Here is a 9,789-nt window from a genome sequence, read left to right as displayed (position 1 = left end):
ATATGTAATTTCACTGAAATTTCCACAGCTTGAGTCACAGAAATTCACCATTTGAATTCAGGAATTGCATCTTAAGAGAAAAACAACAACAAAAACAAACCTTTTAGCATCTTAGTATAAACTTATTGGCAAAAACTGCTGAACAGCCCGAGCTGGTGTGACTCAGTGGATTGAGCACTGGCCTGCAAACCTAAGGATCAGATTCCCATGCCAGAGCACATGCCAGAGCTGGGGACCAGGTCCCCAGTAGGGGGGATGTGAGAGGCAAACACACATTGATGTTTCTCTCCTTCTCTTCCCCTCTTTCTAAAAAAAAACAAAATGTTTCTAAAGTAATTTAAAAAAAAACTGCTGAACACTCAGTGAGGTGTGGGCTGGTGCATTCGTAAAAAAGAAAATTATGAAATGGAAAACACGTTGAAGGAGTCTTCAAAAAAAATCCACTGAAGCCAAATGCAGCCTCTCACAATGCCAGCTGGTACACTGATACAGATGGGTTCCTAGAATACTCACCTAGCGAGAGAAGCCTAAAAGAGGCCTGCCCTCCCGAAGATAATTCCATTTTTTTGGTCTCCTCTCATATTTTACTGTATTTATTACCAAACCAAAGAACGGGTTCAGCTGCCCACCTTCACCAATAGAAAAATTGTAGATGTAGAGGTTGTTGAGAAAGGAAAGTGGTCTTTTTTCAAATGCTACAAATCTGGGAGAATGGCAGACTCGTGTCTCAAAGCCCATCCTCTCTGGGGAACACGGAGGAAACCCCAGCCAACCTCAGCCAGACAGAACCACAGGCAGCATCCAGAGTTCCTTCTCCCATTTAAAATACCATCCCTTGGGGACTGCAGGTCATTGCTGAGTGGTCATACAGGTAGCTCAGCTTTTCCTCTAGCCACCCTCAGACTTCAGGCTTCCTCCTCAGAATGCACATGTAGGGCCAGACGCCACATGGCTTCCAGGGCCAGAAGGTCCCACAAATGCACTGACCTGTGCATTCAGGAGGTGAGCAAGCACCCATCCCTTCTTTCCCCTGGCTTTATATTAGTTTACCCTGGGGACTGAGCCTGGTGCTTTCTCAGCCCAATCTTCCCCAGCTCCAGGATGGTCTACTATCACAACACATCCTTCCTTATCCTCAGGCTACACTGACGGGTTTCTCTGGTACATCCCCTTTTACCCCCGCTGCTATTCTGACCTCTATGGCTTATGTGCCTGCTTTCCTTTGGTGCCATCCCCGATCCAAAAGCAGGTAGGAGTGCTTTACTCCCTTCTATCCTATTGTCTCGCTGCCTTGTGTGTATTCAGTACAGAGCTTTCTCCTGTCCCCATCTTGTCCAGGGTTGGGGTGATCATTCTCGAGGAGCAGGACATGCTGCTGGCTGGTCCAAGGCACAGCAGCAGAGCGTTCACAAGGCACTAGCTTGATTACCTGGACACCGCAGCCTAGCCCCGTTGCCTCTGAGGGTTCTGGTTCATAGTCTCCTCCTGTGGCCCCTCCTGTTCCCTGTGATGTGGCCAGGCTGCTGATATCTGGTTCATAAATTAAAATATTGATGGTAACACTGAGGCATAGAAATCCATTTATTCACTTAGTAAATCTTACTAAGCTCCTATTATGCATGATGCATTGATAAAGCAATATTCAAGAACCAGGTAAAGAGCATGATGCTGAGAAATAAATATGCAAGAATCTGGTAAATACCAGTTGTTCTAAAAATATATATTTACTGCCTAATTCATGAAAAGTGGATCTAAATTTTAAAAACTGTTATGTGAATTAAAAAGTACACAATTCATAAAATAATGGCGGAGAATCAATTTTTAGAGTACAGATAAAAAAATGAATACATCTTGTTGGGTACTTGGATTACTTTGCTGGGGCTGCCATTACAAAATACCATACACAGAGTTGCTTAAACAACAGAAATTTAGTTTTCATGTTTCTGGAGTCTAGAAGTCCAGTATCAAGGTAACAATAAAGTTTGGTTTCTTGGGAGACCTTTCTTCTCTGATTGCTGATGTCACCTTCTCACGGCATCTTAAATGCCACCTTCTCACAGTGTTTTTAAATGGTCTTTCTTCTATGCATGCACATTCTTGGCATCTCAGTTTTTTTCTTCTTATACAGATACCAGTCAGATAGAATTAAAACACAACAATGTAATTTTATTTAACCTTAATTAATATTTAAAGGCTCCCATCTTCAAAATATTGTCACATTCTGAAGTAGTGGGAGTTAGGACTTCAACATAGGCATTTTGAGGAAACACAGTTCTCCCACAATGGTAAGGGAATTTCAAGGCAGAGATTTGTAAGAAAAATAAAATTTACTAACTACATAGGTAAAAACTCCAAGAGCTACTCCTTAAATTGAACATTGTGCTTATTTATCTTTAATGTAGTTACTGAAACACTGTTTAAATTAACCAAGTAATTATTTTCTATTTGTATTGTATTCTTTGTTTTCTCACTTCTTATTTGGATAATTGTGTACATCATTTGTTACTTCAATTTTTCCCTCCTTTTGCCTGTTAATGATTCTTTCTATTCCTTAAGCTCTTATACTAAAGAATAATACATTAATTGACCCTTGACATTGTAGCCATCTCATATGAATGGTTATTTTAACTACTTACCAGCTGATGCCAGGATCTTTATTCCTTTCTACCATTCCCCCTCCATTTGTGCTATTTTTGCCATGTCTATATATAATTTGTCATATGAGGCATTATTGTTGCATTTTAATGTCAATATTTATTCATAATGATCCATTGATATATATATTTGTCTTTCTTCTTCAATTTCCATTCCTCTGTTTGGAATAATTTCCTGTGGTTTGAACTGTTTTCCATATATATTTTACTTCAGAATAAAAATCATGATGAGTTATCTCATGTTGATTACATAGAAAAAAGTATTTAAGTTGAAAAGATAACTTTACAAGTACATAATTGAAGACTAGTACTTGTTTTCTTTCAACATTTTAGGATGTTATGCCATTTATCTGTGGTTTCCCTCTTTTTTTAAACTCAGCTTTCAGTATCATTATTGATACTATTAAGGTAATATGATTTCCTATTCTCAATCACCTTTTAATTTTTTTGCCTTAGATTTTCAGCAGTTTTGCTATGGTGTGCCTAGATTTGTTTGTTTATCCATCTTTAGTCAAGAGCCAAATATATTGCTGCAACTACAGGTTTGATTTTGTGTTAATATTTGAAAATTCTGGAATATTACTTCTTTAACTATAATTCATGTTATCTGTTCTTTCTAATTCACTTCCAGGAAGCCAATCATCAATCTTGCAAACTTCTTACACACTTTTCTATATTTTTTCCTTCGTCCATGTGTACAGAATCCTCCTTTGATTCTTTTTTTTTTTTTTTTTACTGCAGCACTTTTATTTTCCTCACAATGATGTGTTGCTGGGGCCTAATGTTCTCACATGACAGTAGAAAACTAAAATTTGTCATCTCTTAAAGAATTGAGAATTGCATACAAAAACCATACATAAATTCAAAGAATAAATAAATTTACAGGTGGAAATGCAAACTGTTTTCCAACTCAAGGGAAGTAACAAGCCAGATGTTCTGGCAGGAAACATCACTCGCTGCAGCCAGCCTGCTGTTCTTGTTGTCTCACAGCTCTGTGCTCTGTTTCTCTGCTCCCCCAGGGTCCACCACCCTCTCAGATAGCCATGGAAGAAGAGATCGCCGTGGAAGAAGACATGCCTGCACTTGTCATCAACAATGATTCCAGCATGTGCAAAGCAGCTCTTGCTGGGGATGACGCACCCAGCTATGTTCCCCTCTATTGTCGTGCGTCCCCAACACCGGAGCGTCATGATTGGCATGGAGCAGAAGGACAGCTACGCAGTCTACGAGGTCCAAGAGCAAGCACCACATCCTGATCCTGAGATACCCCATGGAGCAAGGCATCGTTACCAACTGGGAGGACATGGAGAAGATCTGGCACCACACCTTACATGCAGCTGTGTGTGCCCCTGAGGAACACTCTGTGCTGTGACAGAATCCCCCTGAACCCTATGAGAAAATGACTCAGATCATGTTCCAGACCTTCAACATGACCATCATATACACTGGCCATCTGTTTGGCGCTGTTCCTGTAAACCTCTGGCAGCACTACTGGCATTGTCATGGATTCTGGGGATGGGGTTACCCTAATGGTGCCTATCTATGAGGGGTACGCCCTCCCCCAAGTCATCCTGCGTCTGGACCGGGCTGTCCCGGACCTGACAGACTACCTCATGAAGATTCTTACTGAGTGTGGCTACAGCTTCACCACCACCACCCAATGGGAAATCATGGGTGACATCAAGAAGTTGTGCTATGTTGTCCTGGACTTACAGCAGGAGATGGCCATAGCTGTGTTCTTCTCCTCCCTGGAGAATCCTGGTTTGATTTAATGTATCACTGTATACAGAACCAAGAGATGAATCATCATTTGCCCCAGCTAGTCATGACATTCATATTCCCTTCTCTGAGTGCTCTTCTAGTACCAATGCCTAGAATTCTAACTTTTGGTCAATGGAACAGAAATGATGCAAGAATGTTTGGCAATATTTTGCTTCATAGATCAATCCTCTTGTGGCAAAGAATGTTTTGCCCCTGTACTTTTCTTCCACCTGGAATATTGATTAGAGGATGCACTGCCTAGATTTAATACAACCCTTTGTGAGTTAGAAGCTAACTGTGAGAATGATGCTGAAAATGGTAAAGTAGTGAAATTTGAAAATTCTGGGCCCCTGAAGAATCTGTTTAGATTCTCCTTGATGTCACCTACTGTACCAAACCTAGAAGTATCCTCCTCCATCTTCCTGTTATATGAGTAATTCAGTGACTTTATCACTAAATCTTCATTGGTTAGGCTTTTATAAATTAAAGCTGACAGATGCAAATGAAGAGAAGCTGTCTAGATAGCTTAGAAGAATTTAGGAGGGACTGACTGTTCTAGGCAGAATTGCCTGTTTATGCCTTACAATGACATAAGGAGAGGTTATACAAAGGAACCCATGTATAAATCAGTATTGATACTGATAGTAATGCTGACGAGCATATGGCTCTGTACCTAAATTTTTATTACAAAAAAATCACTGGTGAAAGTATTTGGGGAAAAGAAAAGTGAACCTTGAAGTACAGATACTAGTGAGACCACCATGGCATGTAATCATTGGATGCAGGTGAATATAAAGGAAAAGAAAAGAGTATTTCTTCCAACAACACTTATTTTATTTTGTATATGAACAAGATTTGATTATTTATAAGATGTTAATTGGATTGGCGATGGAGTAGAGGGAATAATGAAATGTGTTTCCCAGTTTTGTGACTTAGGTACAACAATTATATGGATAATGGTAAAATTGATTAAATACATATACAAAAAGGAGAATAAGCTTACCCTTTTTTTTCACTGGTACAAATGTGAAATCATTTGGGTTCAATGTGGTAATCATTTGGGTTCTGATATTAGTTGTTGCCAATAGAGTGCCTGTTCATAGGTAAGTTATATAACTTTTGGGGGCCTCAGTTTACTCACTTGTAAAGTAGTAGTACTATATATAAATCTAGCTTCCTTTCCAATGTTCAATTTTACTTTTGTATATAAACATCCTATTGAAATAGCACACACTAAGTAGAATTGCATAGAGAAACATATTAACATAATAGTGTAATTAAAATTAATAATTAGTCAATAACAGTTACAAAAGTATAAATTAAAATACAGGAATATGAAATAAATTGATATATTAATTAATTAATATATATAATATATACACACTTATGTGAGATATATGTAAGTATGAATTGAAATATCACCTGGTGATTTTCCTCTTATAAGTGCCATGTTTTCTCCAAGTGTTTTTGCTCACCAGCCTACATGGAGACTTCTACTCAGAATTCAAGGTCTAAATTGAACATCCATCTTTGGAAGCCCTTCACAGACCTTCCTCCATATAAGACTGACTACTTACTCATGTGTGATTTATTTAACTTCCCATATTCCTCTATTGTAATCCATTTCTTGCCCTATTACAAATAGTTTAGCACTTTAAAATTATTATTGATCTCTGAAATAATTTACTGAGGAGACTTTTTTTAAGAAATAAAATATATATATTCTTTGTAAGAATTGGCAATGGATAGGATATTTCCAATTGTCTAGTACTAAGCCTCCAATTTTATCTTAAACACTAAAATCATTTTAATATAACAAGTATATAAATGCTTTATTCACTCAGTGTCAAACATTCAATGCCCTCTTTCTTGTTTCAATAACAAGTTTAATAGTTGTTATATGCTAAATAGGGGCAATTCATCTTAACATTATATAGGTATCCAGAACAGAATGTTAAGCATTGTATTATCACATGAAGATGAACTATATTAATAAACTGCTCTTTTCATTACTTAGTCTTACATCTAAAATGTTATAGCCATGTAAATGTTAGAGCAAAATGCTATGTCAACACTTCATGGATGATTCTGCCTGTTGTTATGACAATGTTAGGGAGATTCATTTGTTTTTGGCTTTAATAATAACAATAAAAAGATTAAATATATGTGTATCCTGTGAATTAAAATGACCTAAATATTATTAACACTCCAGCTATTCTTTAATCTCTATTCAAGAATACATTTCCGGTGTCCAGCAAGAGAGGAAGTTGGGGAGAGAGAAAGATCAATGGAAGAGAAACATAAGCTGCCTCCCGTACACATTGTGACCATGAACCAAACCCTCATTCTATGTATGTGCCCTGAGTGGGAATCTGACCGGTGATTTTGTTGGTTTCTGGGACATTGCTACAACCAGCTCAAGCCTGGCGGGGCTCTTGAGCTATTTTTTAATGATGACAAGGGGATAATAAATGTCTGCAACTTATTCTAATCATATTGGATATTATTTTTATGCTCATATATTACAACATCATTATTCTATATATAGGGAAACTGAGAAAATTATTAGTGCAGCCATTGCCTAAACTCCTTTATGTCTGGATCAGCACCAAGGAATTGATTTTTATTAAGTTGTTTTATTCCTCTGATTCACATGTTCCTCATTGTTGGCCATTGAGAATATTAAGAGTAGGCAAATTGGCTTTAACTTTCTTCTTTCCTTACAAATACATTATAAAAACCAATAATATTCATCAATGACTTTATATTGAACTAAAGATTTATTTGATATAAGAGAGTTCTGAAGATACATTGTTTTTCCACACTTGCTAAATGTGGTTCATTTTAGCAATGAGATGTAAGGCAGATGGCCTCTGCCTACTTTGAGATTTTATGGGGGTAGAAACCTGGATGCTGTTTGCCAAGGAGATGTGGTTATGTATGGCAAAGCAGTCTAAGAATCACTCAAAAATCCCTTTCAGGTATCAATTGAATCTACACACACATGCAATACTATGATACTTAAATATATTTCACTCTAGTCATTATGCTCACGGATCTCCCACACTCTGTATAAACCTTAAGCACCTTTACTTCCTGTTGGGCCAATTCTGTTAGAGCAGTCTTCAATGAAACCATTGGGGTTAAACATAAAAATCTGAATATCCAAAATATTAAACCATACTGGCAAATTCTAACTCAGACTTTGTTTTATCTTCTGTTCTTAAGTGTATATTTTCATTTTTTTCTAAAGTATTGTACATGAAAATATTTACCAAGGGGTATGTATATAGCAGTTCTATTCATTTAAATTTTGATTTGACTTTTAGTAGCAACAGACATCCTTTGAAATTCTCTTTACTCTGGATTAACACAATATTATCTTAGAAAGCAAACCAAAATTAAACGAACCATCACATGATGTACATTAAATTAAGAGCTTTTTTTTTATCTTGACTTATAAACAGTGAAGAAGAATTTCAAGTGTAACAGTTTGGATTACTCTTACAGAAGAAAATGTTCCTATTAACTCAGAGGAGAGATTTGCTATCACAGCTTCGCCTGTGTGAATGCCTACTTGGCATAAATCTATAGCCTGAAGCACAGTAGGAAGAATATGGTAAAGACACAGCAAAATTTTATTTTTGAACATATCACTTCAAGAAGGGACTCCTGCCTTGGTTAGGCTCATTGATCACTAAAGCTCATCAAGTGTATTTTTATTGACAGTATGGGTAATGGATAGAAGGGAATTAATGCTATGAAGCAGAGCAATTAATGTGGATTCAAGTATGTTTACATTTTTATTTTCAATCCCTGGATTGAGACTTCTTGAGAACAATCTATAATTTAGACAAGTACTTTCCTTTGCTGCTACTTCTGTCAAAGTCCCTCAGAGTCTAAGTAGCCTGTTCTCCCTCTCTTCCACATTAAAAGAAAAATTCATGCATAAGTCTAGCACAGAAACATAATAATTACCCCAATTTTATGGTATTTCTTAAACATTGTCTATGTGTATGATTATAAATGTAACATGAATGTTTGCTGTTTTCAGGTTTCTCTGTTTTTTTTTGTTTTGTTTACATTTCCAGGCAACATTAAGCTATCTCATTATATTCCTCATTCCTTTGAATTTAATTCCTCTCTGAACTTCTTTGGTATATGTTATATGCAAAGCCTAAAGCAGATTTTAATACAATATCTGAAATATTTATTGTGGTTGTTAGAATAATGGACACCCAAAGACGACCGTACTCTAATCCCAAAACCTTTTTGGGGAAGGGGAACATTTCCCCCTCTTCCTCTTTATTCTTCTTGGATGTTCTAAATTAAGTTGACAAAAGACAGATTAACAGGAGAAATAAACAATTTAATTTGTACATAAAGAAGTCTCAAACAAATGAAAACTCAAGAAATGACCAAAACGGGCAGTTTTTGTGTTTTGTTTTTTTTGAGACAAAGAAACAATACATTTATGGGGAACTGGCAAGACAAACTAGGTTTTAATGCTTAGTTAGTGAAAAATCTAAGCAGAATTTGAGCTTAAAATAGTAAATAAGTAAAGATGTTGTTTACATAGTCATGCATCACTTAATAACGGATACATTTTGAGAATTATGTCATTAGTAGACTTTGTCATTGTATAAACATCACAGTGTATTTTCACAACTTTAGATGGTATAGCCTATTACACATCTAGGCTATATGGAATATAGACTATTGTTCCTAGTCTTCAAACCTGTACAGCCTGGTATTGTACTGAATATTGTAGGTAATAGTAACACAATGATAAGTACTTGTGTATCTAAATACAGAAAAAGTACAGTAAATTTACAGTGCAAAGGATAAAAATGGTACACATGTATATGGCATTTACCATGAGTGGAATGTATAGGACTAGAAGTTGCTCTGGGTGATCAGTGAGTGAGTGGTTAGTATGTGAAGTCCTAGGGCATTGCTGAGCCTGACTCTAGGCTTTATAAATATTCCAAATCTACACTAAACTTATTAAGTATTTTCCTCTATTCAATAATATATTAACTTTAGCTTACTGCTACATTTTACTTTATAAACTCCAAAGTTCTGAACCAAGTAGACAAGTTTTAAAGGGATGGAAAGAGGAGAGGGATTTTCAGGGAATAAAGGGAGAAGTCTGTCTTTAGTCACAGATAATGTTTTTTTCACATCAGACTCCTGTGTTCCAACAGTCAGTCACAGCTACTTTGAAAGCTAACTCAAAAATTCTCCTTGAAACCCTGAACTTATCTCTTCCTGCTTGACAAAGAAACAGCATATCAGCAGTATATGACTACATTCCTGAGAACAAAAGGAGCTGAGCAGGAAGAAAGGTTAACATATAAATAAAGCCTTAATT

General features: G+C 36.5%; 1 pseudogene; it reads left to right on the top strand.

The window, feature by feature from the left end:
- The first annotated feature begins 3,715 nt into the window (after positions 1 to 3,715).
- Positions 3,716 to 4,426, top strand: LOC123824138 (annotated as a pseudogene).
- Positions 4,427 to 9,789: the final 5,363 nt, after the last annotated feature.

This window comes from Phyllostomus hastatus, unplaced genomic scaffold (genome assembly GCF_019186645.2).
Source record: "Phyllostomus hastatus isolate PE091 unplaced genomic scaffold, TTU_PhHast_1.1 phas_contig_118, whole genome shotgun sequence".
Taxonomy (NCBI): Eukaryota; Metazoa; Chordata; class Mammalia; order Chiroptera; family Phyllostomidae; genus Phyllostomus; species Phyllostomus hastatus.
This window is presented reverse-complemented; position numbering and strand designations above follow the sequence as displayed.